A 15,027-nucleotide genomic window follows, 5' to 3' on the forward strand; every position below is an offset into this window, starting at 1 on the left:
ATTTATTATTTATTTCTATGAGCACCCCAGTGTGGTCTGCACTTTCTCAACAGAGAAGAGAGGTTCTTGCCCAAGGAGCTTGCACAGCTGCATAGATGTCTTTTAAAATCAAATCATACCACTTGATTATGCATATGCCATGCAGCAAAGGGCAAACAATAAAAACAAATATCAAAAATCACAAATACACATTTGCACGCACAAATTTCCTCAGTTGATGCTGTTGCTGTGCTTGTGATCAGAAATATTTTAGCAGTTGAGTATCACTGGCAAAATATTTGTGGAAAGCACATTTTTTCTCTTGGAGAGAAGTCTGCCTGCTAGAAACTTTTACTGGGCAATCTCGGTTCATCCTGAGGAGATACTGGATCCTCCTGAGCTGATCAGGAATGTATATGTGCTTGAGAGTAATGTGCTTTGGCCTTGACCCACAAGGGTGGGTCCCTAATCTTCAGGGATCACCACCTTTGAGGATTTGTTGTACACAGAGCGATCACTCAAAACTTCGCAGCCCTAGCCCCCAAAATAAAAGAAGAGGCACTGCAATGTTTGGCTTCCCCAGTGTGTGTGGTGATAAGTGCAATACAGATTTGGAATATCAGTAATAAAGTCATACAGTAGAAGAAAAAAAGCTAACTTGCAATCTGCTCACAGATATGACAAGAGATGAAGAAATGGCTAAATTTATGAAATAAATTATTCATTGTGAATTATTTGCTCTGTCTAGCCTTAAATTAGGTTTACTCAGGCTAATCAGCAAAGATATGCCAACAATTAAGCGCACAGAACATCCCAGTCACATACACTGTGTGTGTGCCTGAACACATCGTCATGCAGTACAGGCTTTCAGAACAAGAAAGGCATACATACACTTCTGTAAATTCTATATGGAAAACAATTATGTCATTTTTTCTGTATTTTTCCTAAATATTAAAGGTTTATAGTTTTAAAGCTTTTAAACCTGAGATTTAAAGCAATTTAATTTTACATTTCTGTTTTCATTTCTCTGATAAATTGGAGTCTCTAGCTAAGAGTAAGGCTTTTACTTTTGCTAAGCTAAAAAAAAACAAACTAAATATAGCAGTCTTAACAACCTCTGCTTTCCCTTCTTGAAACATAAGCTTAGGGCATTTAATCTACCTCCCTTCATCAACATAAGATGTTGATTTGTTAGAATCAAGCCAAGCCTGATGTAGCTGTTGACATATAGGCTAGTAAGACTGATTGAATTTCATCATTGTAGTCCGTGAATGGAAAGAGGACTTTTTGTTTTAGAAAAGACAATTAAAATACTACTGAAGACTGTGTTGTGAAAGTAAAATCTCTTTTTTCCCATGCAAAATCGACCATCTAGAGTGTACTATTCATATGTGTAAAGATATAAAATGTTTCTTTAAAGAATTAGTGACTATCTCAAATTGTCTACCACATTAGAAAGTGATCCTTTGTATAATGTACAAATATTTTATGAAATATAGAAGGCAAAGGTAAATTGAATTAAAAAGTGAGGACAGTAAAGTTAAACAGTTCAACATTTGCCTTTCGATTCCTTAAAAGTAGGCATATGGTCTATATGTGCTTCCACACAGCTCTGGATATTATTGTAAAACTACAAGCCATTTGCTTATTTAAAGCTCTGTGCAGCTAACAATACCAGAGGGCTAGTAAATCCTACCAAGCACTCTTTGAGAATCTTGTTTATTTACTGGTGGAAGTAATGTAGCATACTTGTGTATCCATGACAACACTGTAACATGCCAGAGCACTACTAGGTCTTTTCTTGCAACTGCAATATGAGATTAAAAGTAAGAGGCTAAATCTTATTAAATCGTGGAAGCTTTTCAAAAGATAAAACAAAGTTTATAGGAGCATATGATAGTTGTTCATGGTAATATATTTGTGCTATTTCAATGCTTTAGTTAGGTTCATCCATTGAGTGTAAATACTGCTGAATGGTGAACGTACATAGGAGAGATAAAACTTTGCATTTCCTGCTGGAGTTCTCCACAATACACAAAAGTGAATTCAACAGTGTCAGGCCTGAATTGTTAAGAATATCAGTTTTAAGGAGTATTAAGTTGGATCATGCTGTAATTTTTATCTTTTCTTAAAAGACTTTTCAGGTTCTTTAGTGTTTTTCATTCTCATGACAAATACTTCGATTAAAAATGTTATATGATCCAGTGGATTAGTAATGTAATTGCCTATTTATATTTATAAATCCATCCATTCTCTCAGTACATTTGTGTTTGCTGTGCTGTTGATATGTTAGGTTGATATGATTGAGATGCAAATTGTGTATGCGTACATGGTGGAATTTAGATGCAAGATGAAAATTCAATTCTTTATAAGCCATTGTTTTATGTACTGTTACTCTTGATTATGTTACCACTGCCTCAACAGAGGTTGTGGGTTTTTAAGGTTTAGAAAAGGACCTTGAAGAGTCAATTAATGATGCACAAGCAAATTTTGTGAATCAATAGATGAAGAGCTTCTTAGCTCTAGGCTCCAGAACAGTGTTTACCTCCTTTTAACATTTTAATAAATAACACAGTTGTCCAGATCTGGGGGTAGGTTTCTGAGCATTCATAGTTTTAAATGAGGAAAGATGTGATTTAGTATGTTAGATTTCCTTCAGACATGTTAGTATTTAAGCTAACATTTAAAATACTAGATTAATATTCTATTCTGTTTAGGCATGAAGTTTCTCATTTGAACTCTGAGTCTTCAATCTGTTGGTTGATTCAATAAAATCAGTCATGAAGAAGTCCTGGAACAATCAGTAAGCTTTAGCTAAGACCAGCCCTTCATTGTACCTTAAAAAAATGAGAGTCAGGATGTGGTAGCCATGGAAGATTTGCACAAAATGGTCCTGGAACCACATGGAGGAGCTTCTCATTGAGTTTTGAAATACAAGCAAACTGAAATGCAAGCAGAGGGAAATATAAGAAGTAATAGATTCTGTGAGTTTTCGGTTATTTTCTTTACGCTTCTTAACACTGTGTGTTGGTCACCTCTGAACAAACACAACAGTATTTACTTGATAAATAGCTGCTTCTGCAGGTACTTGTTTTTCAGTTAGGCAAGAGACACAGGTTTTGTCTTCCTGTTGCTGGCTTACTTTGTTCATCACACCAAAAGGGTGAGTGGGGAGGGTATACAGGCATTATGCTCAGGTGTGTGTCCACCTACACACATAAGCAGAACTGTGTGTTTTGAGAGTGAAATATAATTTTCCCACTGCTTTCTTGGTTAACATTTGCTCAGACTGAGAGATCAGGTAGAGACTTGTGCTAAGGCATCCATCTAAGTGATGCTAATTTGCACTCTCAGAGAAAGATGGGTCTCCCAGAGTTTGGATAAATGTGGTAGTTAAATAGGTTACTAAAAGGGAAGGGGGCTGTAGTCCCACAGTTATCGGTTTGAAAAAGTGTGGCAGTTTTCACTCTGTTTTGTAGGATAGAAGGCTGTGTTTGGCTATGTTGGTGCTGCCTTGGGAACACTCTCCAGACCGGGCTCTTTGGGCTGCTCCAGCAGTGCCAGTGGAGTGGAGGCCGCTGGGGCTGACGTGCGAGGCCCAAAGTGATCTTCCCAGATGTGGTGGGCCCGAGGCACTCGCACAGCCCGGAAGGGTAACTCAGCAGTGTGGCATCTAGGGAGTAAGGAGGCATTAGCCATACAATGTTTTCCAGGATTCCAGCTTTGATACTGGTGCCTAGTTTTCCTCCATTCCACTTGGAGGAGACTTTCTCCTTTTCCAGGTCAGGCTTCACAGGCCATCATTGTTCTGCTTTCTTGAAAGATTCTCCAGTACTGTTGTACAGAAATTTCAGAGAAAACTCTGGAGAACAGAGCAAAACTTATAAATGCAGTCAGAGCACAGCTCTCTCTTCTCCCCATATCACAAAGAGATAGGAATGGAATCCATGTACTTTAGAGAATTTTGTTCATATTGGTCCAGTTGATAAACGTTAGAATGTAAACATTTCATACAAAAGCATTGGTTTCAGAGGCTTGTATTTTCCCTAATCATTTGTCTCTGGTGATCAAGTCTTACCTAAGAGAAATCTGATGATGCTGTGGTGATACTATCCCCCTTTATGCTGACTGACCTGAGTGTTGCTGCATAGAAGAGGCTCTGCAGTCAAGAAGGGTGTTGCTGTTGGGAGGACTGCAGAGAAGACGCTGTACCTGTGGCCACTTAGAGGCAGATGAGGAATATTGCAACCTGTGAGTGATGCTTGCACACACTGATGCTTGCTTCCAGATTAATTTGGTGTAGTCTGATAAAAGGTATCTTTTGGAGCTAATGGAGTTGGGGGTGATTTTGGTAAATGTAATGATGAAGCTCAGGCTCTCTAGGATACAGAAAAGATAGTATATTAGCATTTTGGAGTAGTCTTTCTTTCCTATAAATGATCTGGGATACTTTTATAGTTTTTTTTCTTTTTGTAAAGAAGGAATTGCCCAGAATTCTTTTGTGAGTATGTATTATTTCATTTTAAGCTATGTTTATCAAATAACACCTCATTGTTTAGCAAATTTAACTGCAGAAAAGGTAAATTTAGTCAGTTATGTTTATCACATGTCTCTCAATGTGTAGCACTTAGCTACCCTCTTCGACAACACCTGCAGATGTCTATTATTTGTGTGGGTCACCTCTGGCCCTTTTTTACAGTGGTCCTATAAAATTAAGCAAAGAGAAGCTCCCTTAAGGTAAATAAGGGTAACTACTGACATATATGAATTTCAGGCTGTGTGTGTGGAGAAGAAATGGTAACATCTCAGTTGGATATGATTGATGAGCAGAAGCTCTTTAAAGCCCCTGTTTTGCTGTTCTGTGCAACAGTAAATAGCTCTTTCTGAAGTCTGTGATGAGAAGTCTATGAAAGAACTGAAACTAGGTTTAGTATTTGCACGCATTTCTGTAGTTACAGAACATTTTCTGGGGTCCTGAACGTTTCATAGTGCTTGGGTTCTTTGTTATTATAGTTACATGAAGAGCCAAGGTTTGAGTGAGAAAGATGTTGCCAATCCTGCATCCATGACACTATAAAATATTAAAATGGGATTGGAGTTGCATTTTCTGAATAACAACAAAATTGTCAAATTCTGCAAAAAGGAAGCTGAAAAAATGGGTTGTTACTTGCACCATGCACTTACACAATCCACCAATTGTTATTTTAAATTGTAAAAGATCTCCTGTGTACAAAATATAGCCAGGCTCTGCATCAACTTTGCCAGAAGAAAATATATCAGTTAGAGCTAATGAAAAGTTAAGGAGGCAACACAGCTTCCAACTGAAGGGTACCTGAAGCTGAAATGAGCCTACACAGAAATTCAGACCAAGGAAAAAATATATGTCCTCTTTAATTTACTTTCACTTTGTGCTCCAAGTATGTGATTGCTTTACTGTCTTTTTTGAGTTTTTCTGATAGAGCAATTAAATTCTTCCTCAATGTGTCTAAACAAAGCATTCAAGTGACAACAACAAATTACAGACTTTCCCTTCCTATTTTTATGTCATGGATATGAGACTTACCCTCTGACAATAGTTTTCATATTCTGCGCCTGACAGATAGTGATAGTGCCGGTACCAGGCTCCATCTGGCATGTATTCGTGGGAACATTTTTGGCTAGACTATACGTGTGCTATACACTAGATTGTAGTGAGACATCACATTGCACTGTATACATAGACAGCGTGCCCTCCATTCTGGAGCAAATCCTGGCTTTCTAATCATGACTGATACATGCAGCTTATATAAAATACCTGTTCAGCAAAGTGCATACATGCTATTCACAACTTGCAGGACTTGTGGTAAATCTTGCTTATCCTTCCACTCATAGACCTGAATTCCAGTGCTTGTTCTCAAGGGCCAGGGTTCCCACAGAATATTTAATCCTCATCTTTGCAAAATCAATGAGAAACCCATCCCTTTACAACAGTAGATTGAAAAGCAAGCAGGGAATTTAGCAAAAAAAAAAAAAAGCCAGCAAATTAAGGGACCAGTGAAATAAGCTACAAAGTAAAATTTAAAATAGACTTCTCAAAAATACTTTTAAAAATGAGAAATGTACTAAGAAAGAATAAGATGGTATTGATGTGTATGACATTTGAGACCAAATTCCCAAAGACAGGCATATTGACATTCTCATGTATTGCAATCTCCTCACAATTCCTTTTTTGCATCTTCCCTCTATGTTAGTAAGTACAGCAGAGGATGGTGATGTGCAAGATCCAGTCCTGGAGCGTAACTGTGAGCTTCTCAGCCCTGCAAACAGAATGAGCCAAGACGTTACCCTCAGTGCATCCTGTTAGCTGTCTGTTTACTTGTCTTTTTTCATATCGTCGAAAAGCAAGGAAGGGTATGGGAGAGATGAAGAGAGAGAAATAAGATATACGCCTGTGTTTTTATCAGTGATGAAGAGAGAGAAAAAAGATATATGCCTGCATTTTTATCAGTGATGTGAACAAAGTTTAGAAAAACATAATTAAAAAAATACTTGCATAACATGGTCAGAGCATTCTTCCTGTTTGTTTCCTGAACATATCAACCACCGCAGTGTTTAGGCAATAATACTTAGTAAGTAGTGGAATTTCTCACTCTTATCTGCCAAGTTAGAGCAACTTATGCAAGTTTGGTTCAAATTCAGCCTATTAACAAAGTTTAGTGCGAAGAGCTGTTTCTCACTAAACAAAGAATATGGTAAATAGTGCATATTATTTTCTATTTGATAACATCTCATTAGATGAATTGTTTTAAAAGAACTTCAGGTGATAGTGTTGTGTTTTCAAAAGGCAAGAAAACAAAATTTGCAGAGAATCCAGATGTTAATTTAGTTGTTGTTCATAAGTACATCTGTAACATTTATACTGTAGGAAGACATCAAAGAATTTTAAAAGTTAGCTCATTAGTTACAATTATTCGGCTGCAGATCTGAAAAAGTATGAAATCTTTTTAACAATAAAATATGTAATATTGATTTTCAGCTTCCATTTTGTTTGTGGGATGGTGTTTCTGAATCTGCTGCACAGAGTCGATGATCCCATTAGAAAACTGGAAGCAGAGTAAAGAGGGTTTTGTTGAACATGTCTCCGCTGTTGACACTGTTGACTAGAAACATAAGTCACAAGATGCTGCTATAAATTGAGTTGCCATTATTAGCTCTGGGCACAGGCTAGACAGCTAGCAATAGGTAAATCGTAAAAAGATTTGTAGATTCTATTTGATTCAGATAAGCATCCAAAAACATTCAGGGTAGATATTGGGATGGGCTCATGAAAACAGGCCAATGTATTTTAGCTGATGTGCAAAGGCCAGAGCGTGGGCCTGCGGAGGCTGACAGAGGTTTCCAGGGCGTCTAAGAACAATCAAAGGTTGATCAAAGCTATTGTTTTCACTATGGAGGTTTCCAACATGCTTGACCAAAGTATATCCATGGTGCAAAGGTAATGAAAATGTAGTGTCATTATATATAGTTTGTACAGGGCTAATCTGATAACTGCACAGTTAATTATTTCAGAGGATGCCCATAGGTGAAACTGGAAAGCAACAAACTGGAGTTGTCCCTATTGACTAAACATGTGTCAGAAATAAAAATGCAAGTCACAGCTGCAAACAACATTTCAGCCTGTACTCACTCAAAGAACCAAAAAAAAAAAAAAAAAAAAAAAAAAAAACAGGACAGAATACGTGCTTCAGAAGTCCATTGGTTGGGTTGCTGTTTTTTTCCTTTTAATGGTCTAATTCTGAAAGACAGTACATATTCTTCACTACCGCTGAGGGGTACAGAAGTTACATTTGTACATCTAGAGAAATTAGACCTTTAATGTTTTGTCAAATTCTCCATGTGCAGATGTAAAATATTTTTGTTTTGAAGATATTTCAGATACCTTGCAAGGATCTCATAATCCCAAAATATGCATAATCAAACTCAGTTTTGCTATATAATGGAAACAGCACATTGTGAAATTTGATAATTCAGGATATACAAGTAACTTTTGTAAGAAATGAAACTAAAAGCCAGTTTGCAGACTTTCAAGAAGTTTCATTAGGACTCAGTATAGCCGCATTTAATTTCAGCTGAGTTTAATTGCTGCTGGTAAAGTGCTCTTTCCATTTTCAAATGGTTAAATAGCAAGCCCTGTGCAACTTTACTTTGTAACTTTTTCTTTCTTATATGTTTTTTTTCCCAAATTTTCCACTGTGTTCTTGCTATCTTTTTGAGCATGGAACAGGGAGAATTTCAGTAAGAAAAGGAATTTTGAAATTCATAGGCATTTTTTTTTCCTTTCCACATACAGGTTTATTGTAGCAAAGCTATGTTTAATACAGATGTATGGATGTTGGAAAGTTTTCTGTATTTTTAATTTGGCTTCATGGTATTTATAGAAGAATTTACTGCAAGAATGAAAGGATATGACTCAACATTTAGGATATAGGGTACTTTTGTTAATTTGCACACATTAACATACTTACAAGCAAAAGGCCAATATGCTCAAACTTAGTTACATAGATTAGTCACTTGAAGTGCTATCACACCATTTATAACCAGTCTAATTTTAAAATCCGTGAATTTCCCTAACCTCCACTGGATATTTAGAATGTATTAATGAATTAGCTTTGATGCTGTTTAACTGAATAGCCTATTTATATTATATGCATAAGAAAAATTTAGTCTGGCCTGCATTTTACATTGCATATGTTCTTAATCAGTTTAATTAGTCTGGACACTGTTACCCAAAAGCAAACTCTAAAGTGGCTAATTGCTCTGTCTGCATGTATTCTGAATACTTGCATAAATCTTACTTACTTTGCAACACTAAATCAAAAGACACTTAATTATAAATCTTTCAGAATATATTCCACTCAGTGATAGACTACTAACGAGTCAATACGTTGCCTGGGAACTGTAAGCACCAGCTTCACCCCTGGAATAGGCTCTGTGAAGTAATTAATGATATTTGGGTATATAAACACACACACATTCTTGTTCTCTGCTTATCAGACAGTCTAAGTTCAGTGGAGTTATTCTTGATTTACTTCCATGTGACACCAGGCTTCATAGTTATGTGACATGAAAATGTTATTTGCACTAGTCTGAGTATAAATATTAGTCTAAGCAAATGCACAAAATTAATCTCTCGGAGCCTGCAGGGTCTTGAGTTTCTTGGACTGTCTTCATAGGGGAGTGGAAGGAAACTCTCCTCTCACACCGGGTGCATTGTCTTGCAGCGTGAGGTTTTCTTTGCCTTATTTTAAGACACCACATGCTTCAGGAGTTCTTTTTAAAGCTATATTAAAGTGATATGTATATACGTTCTATCGAAGAAGCTCACATGATACATTTTTTAAAGCTATTGTTTTGCTCTATACCTCACCATAGAAGTAAATTACAGCTACTTTTTTTTATTTGTACTGCTCTTAAATATAATTATCTCTCTTCATTTTTTGTAGGAAAAATGGAGTTTAGAACTGACTCTCGACACTAGATGCACATTTGGCAGGAGGCCAAGGCGAATAAGAGTAAACAACCAGAAGAAAATGCCAAATACAAGAAAATAACAGCAACTTAATATGATTTAATACCAATAAAGTGGTTAAGGTTAGTGGAAACAATCCTTGATCTTTTCTTCTTTTAATAAATTAAAAATGATTTTATAATATGTTATAGCTAGGGTAGCTGCCTCCAACTAGGGCTATCCATCACAGCATAGATAGAAACTCTAGTTTTTGTCCACAACACAGCAGCCAATCTCTTGAGCATGACTAGTAGCAGAAGACGGAGAAATAAAGCTCTATGCTCTCCACTGGCACTGGTTCAAGGTCACATCCCTGCATTTTTAATACGATTTCCATTGTGTGCTTTTATTTCTTTCATCCTTACAATGGATACACAATGATTGCTTCATCTGAGGATTCCTCTTGAGATTCATTGGAGGAAACCATATTTTTCCAAACCCATGGAGAAGAGAATTGTCCTGCCGAGAACTGCAGATGGCAGACTGGATCTAAAAGGGAAGCCAGTTGTATGTAGCACTTTTATGACCCTCTTAGGTCCTTCCACAGCAGTGGGGACATACATAGGGGAAAATGAAACAGTGATAACCAGATCTTTTTCAAATGTGAGTCTCTCATATGACTGGACCTGCAAAGCGTTTTTAGACTATACATTGGCTTTACAAACAGCCATACATTTAGAGGCGCAGGGGGATGCACATCACTGAGTTATGCAAGAGTCTTCTGGTGCAATCTATGGAAAGAATGGGAGCCAAAGAAAGAGTCCTGCTCTGCCACCAACTCTTCCCATCTCTCCTTAATGCAAAATGCAGCAGTTCACATGCAAAGGACTGAGAGGATCTCCCACCCTGGATTACTGGTATGGTTTAGGCCTACTCTTGAGAATAGCTGTGGATAAAATTCAGCAAAGTGAAGGTGGTATGTACTCTTTGTATATTCTTTATGAGTAGCAAAGCAAACATGTCAAATAAATGGTGGCAAGGATCAGTGACTTCACGACTGAATTTTTCATCCAATCTCTCAGGTGTTTTATAGAAAATTTTGTGGGGCAAGATGGGCAAAGATGAGAAAGCCCAAAGATGAGGCAGTAAATGTGAAGGAAACCCTTGGCTGTTCTTATTGGGCTTATATTGAGAAGGACATGGTTAACTATCTGTACAGTTTGGTGCAAGATACCAAAGTTTAGACTATGCCCCTACTTACGTGTTGTGATAAACTTAGTGCCTAATGGCTTTCTCAATTAGTTACTTCCAAAGTAATGATGTCAGTGCTACTGGAATACCAAGACTATGGAAAACATTCTGCTATAATTTACTGTTTCTTCAAGTGGAGAAAAAAAGTTGAAGAGTTATTTATATTGGGTTAACAAAATGATCCCAGAAAGATACTTAAGCTTCCATTTAGCTTGTCTGATGTTTAAAATCAGGTGGCAAGTATTTATGTTCATACATCTGCTGCTCAATCTTATCATCATCATCATCATCATCATTTCACATGAACATAATTACTTTTTATGTAATGTATAAATTTAAATACAATCTGTAATGGCATTTTAACGTCTGAGAAGTAAATACGTACTTTCTGTAGCCTGGATTAAATTATCTTGGCAAGTAAGTACACGCTGCATGAAGATGTAAACTATTGTTTTACAGTAGGCAAGTGTTAGAAAATGAAAAACCAAAGACAATCATTGTCAGTTCTCTGCAGAACATGGAGTGAACAGAACTTAGGTGGAAAAAGCTAGGAGATTAGGCTGGTCTCATTGACGTGCGCAGACATCAAATTTCATCCATTTCATGTCTACAAATGGAAATCAGGTAAAATTTATGACTCTCCATTAACATATACTCCAAAGTTTGGAGTCTGTTCTGTTCTCAAGATTTTTCATTGACAGTCTAAAAATCACAAAAAAATGAATTGTGTATCAGAAACCGGTGGAAATCAAGAGATGTTATGTGGATGAGCCCTTCTAAAAATCAATATCTGTTGCATATTTTGAACAATATAGTGTGTGGAAAAAGGAAAGCATTGCATATTGAATTTGCACAGGGAGAGGTTTACAACCACAGGGTAATGGAACCAACTGACGGGTTTTAACATGATAATTAAAAGGTAGCTTCTGTAACATACTTCCTTGTAGCTTCCAGTGACTCAGAGGCTTCTTTTCTTTTTAAAAAGCATTGTAATTTGTAGAATACTTGTTCTACTTGAAGGTTGCAAGCACCTTACTCTGCTTAGAGCAATGCAGCCTTTCCATATTCCTGTGCCGTTAAGAACTACAAACAACAGATTTTGCAGTAGGACAACCTATGGAGCAGAAATGCCTTTAACAGACTAACTGAGACCAACTGCCTGATGCTGAAACAAATTCCACATCAGCCTTCTATTTCCTGCTGTTCACTAGAGCTGACCAAAGCTGCTCAAAAGAATTCACCCAGGTTTGTGCTGGACATTCAGTTTTCTTTCCCTGCTGAAGCTTTATAGCTCCAGGTACTTAGGACTGAATAAAACTGCATCAAAGATATATCAGATGGAAGAAGGAAGAACATTTTCTGGTGAAACCAATTCCTAGTGGCAAGGAAAGGGAGATCTTTGATTCTAAATCTTAAAAGGAGTTTTTTTTTAAAAAAAAAGATTATTGGACAATCAGTGTCATTAGTGATGTGAAATGATGGAATATTGAGAGAGAAAAAATCTTCATTTCAGTTTTGTTATTTGGATTAGAGAAAGGTTCATTTTGCTTCATCTGTTTGTGTCTGATGGACAGGTATGAAGTGAAGTGTCAGGCAGCTGAGATATACCAGCCCCTTTACTAGGAAGGCAGAATATGCTCGGTGCAGTTTCCAAAAGACCTGTTTTTGCAAGCCATAACAGAGTGAACCTCGGACAGTGTCAGAAATACCATAAAGAAGGTACCACAGCAGCTGAAGCAGCCCCGCTCCGGGAAGGCGCTTCCCAAGCAAAGTGGCCAAACAAGGCACTGAGGCCAGTGCTTGGCCGTCTCTTCTTCCCGGCCACTGGCTACCTGCTGTGAAACAGGCACTAAGAAAACTCAAATCCACGTACTTGATCTGTGCTGAAAATTGCATGATGTTCCACCATCCCTGTGAAAGAGGCCATTAGTTCTACAAAAGCTATTCTATCATCTCACTGAGACATTTCTCATTGCTGAAATATATTTGAATTAAATTAATTTCTGAATAAAAAATTAACTGGAGATTTTAATGGATGGTGTCAGGGCCAAAGTTTAGCATTCTGATTTCCATTCTTTTTTCTTTTTAAAAAAGCAGGAATGAAAATGTAGTTCACTTTCACCCTTTTCTGTGTACCTTTTTTAAACATCTTTATGAATGACTATCTATGAATATGTTCATATAGTAATAAGCACCGTAAGGCAATGTCTTTCCATGTCTTAAAATATTTTTTGTTTGTTTGTTCTCCTTACTATTTGAAGCAGAAATAAAAGAAAAGATAACACCTCAGCCATGGATCATTTGTTTGAACTGTGTGGAAAGTAACAGTTTATTTACTTCATTATCTTGTAATGAAGAGTTAAAGCTAACTGTTTTGTTTTGTTTTGTTTTGTTTTGCAGATAAAATACTCTCACCATATTCCCTGAAAGCATTCAAGATGAATTACTGAGAAATACATCTGCAGTTTTGAATGCTTTGGAAATGAAAGATGATAACAACAGAAAGGAAACTTGGCCTTATTTATCTACATCATGGAATATTTTTAAGGCAGTAGCTGTTAATAAGCTGTCTAGTGACAGCTGAACTTCACTGAAATGTGAAGTTCACACTGCTTTTGGGGCAAGGACAGTTCTGCATCTGTACAGCACTTGGCATAAAAATTCTTGACAGGGGGCACTACCAGAACATAAAATAAATAGTAAAAATATGACTTTCAGTTTATTTCCATCATTGTTCTATTTTTTTTTTTTCAAGGATGCATCAGTCACTACCAGCTTTTGAGCAAATTCAACAAGGCATGTTTAGCACATGCTCTGTTTCCAGTGCATGCAAAAAGTTAAGGTAGGTGTCTCTTCATGCTGGAATACAGGGCTTGAGTCTTGTAGTCAGAGCTGTGTGCGCAGAACCTGGGCAGTGTGTAGAGACTGCTAATTTCAGCTCGTGTTCAGCCACACACATTAACACGTGTGGCTCTGAGTACCTGACTGCTGTCTGCAAATTGCAGTATGTCACACAAGCTTACGTGGAGCGAAGCCAGATGGAAAATGAGAAGGGTTCTTAACAGCCACAAGTAGCCCATTCAGTTGCGGAACCAAAATCTTTATTTATTTGCCTATTTTAAGATGTGGTCTCATGGTAACTATTGCTTGAGTCCTTTCATTATTTGCCTATTGCACTGTGGATTAAAAATACCATTCTCGTATTGAATGCTTCCTTATTTGCTTGCTTGTCTAGTTTCGACACCATGGGCCTAATATACAAATAAGTTAACGACCCTGTTTCATACTAAACATATATGAACTTCAGACGCAGACTGATTTGCAGCCCATCACAATTCCAAGTAGAAATCAACAAGAAAAAACTATGAAACTGATTTAATCAATACCGTAAGCGTGTTTTTTTCCGTTTTATAATATCTATAATTTATATTTTTTCCTTTAAAACCAGTATCTTTTTACAAAATGTGGCAATATATATTTCATTCCTTAAAGGTTTCTTATAGAATTACCTATTTTTTCCTTTTCTATGAAATTACTGTTTTGTCAAATTTTCTTACTTTATTTTTCTTCTTATAACAATAGCAGTATAGCTACATTTTAAAGGCAAAATACATCAGAAAAAAAAATCAAATCGGTGTCAGCAGAATTGTAGTTTTTATTTCTGCTTCAGCTTAATTTTATAGAAACAGCCTTCAGCTTTTTAGAAATTCTGTAGATCCTTTACAGATAAAATATTTGTCACATGCTAAGACAAAGCTTATAAAACTGCGCTGTGAGATTAGCTCCGTGTGTGTGTATGTGTGTGTGTAACAGAGCCTTCAGTCATCTTTGATGCTGACAGCTATTCAGAATGCTTTTCCCACCAGTACAACCTAACTTGCGATATAAGTAATGTATATGCCTTTCTCTAATAAAATATGCCTTTTTCTGAGCAGCTAATATTGCTAAAACACGTATCTCTTTGTCTGGACTCCTAATTAAAATCTTTAAATTCCCAGATTTTTTGGTGCATTTCTATGCATCTCAGGAAGTTCAACTGTTGGTGAAGAGGTTCCTCTTTTGATCTTGATCTGTTTTAATCTGGGTATTATGGTGATGGGCACAGTCTAAGACTCTGAGCAGCACAGTAGCACTGTAATAGCGGTAGAAGAATTAAGAGGCTCTGTGGTGATAGAAGTATTAAAAACAACACTATTAATTTTAAATAAGCAAAGTTGAACATCCAAGACCAGCCACACAATATGTGACCTAAACATGTTTGCTGTTGCTTTTAATATAGATTGCTTTGAGAGCTCTAAATTTACTTCTGT

The 15,027-nt window shown here is 36.8% G+C and overlaps 1 long non-coding RNA gene across 2 annotated transcripts in view; it reads left to right on the top strand.

Moving 5' to 3' along the window:
* LOC104569723 (uncharacterized) overlaps positions 1-13,319 on the top strand; it is a 107,046-nt gene extending 93,727 nt beyond the window's left edge. For both annotated transcript variants that reach the window (XR_015913089.1, XR_015913090.1), the window contains 2 exons: positions 9,462-9,609; positions 13,118-13,319. This is a non-coding gene — a long non-coding RNA (uncharacterized LOC104569723). The remainder of the gene's footprint in view (positions 1-9,461; positions 9,610-13,117) is intronic.
* The last annotated feature ends 1,708 nt before the right edge of the window (positions 13,320-15,027 follow it).

Source organism: Tinamus guttatus, unplaced genomic scaffold, assembly GCF_059628265.1.
Source record: "Tinamus guttatus ecotype Peru unplaced genomic scaffold, ASM5962826v1 Tinamus_guttatus_pri_ptg000069l, whole genome shotgun sequence".
Classification (NCBI taxonomy): domain Eukaryota; kingdom Metazoa; phylum Chordata; class Aves; order Tinamiformes; family Tinamidae; genus Tinamus; species Tinamus guttatus.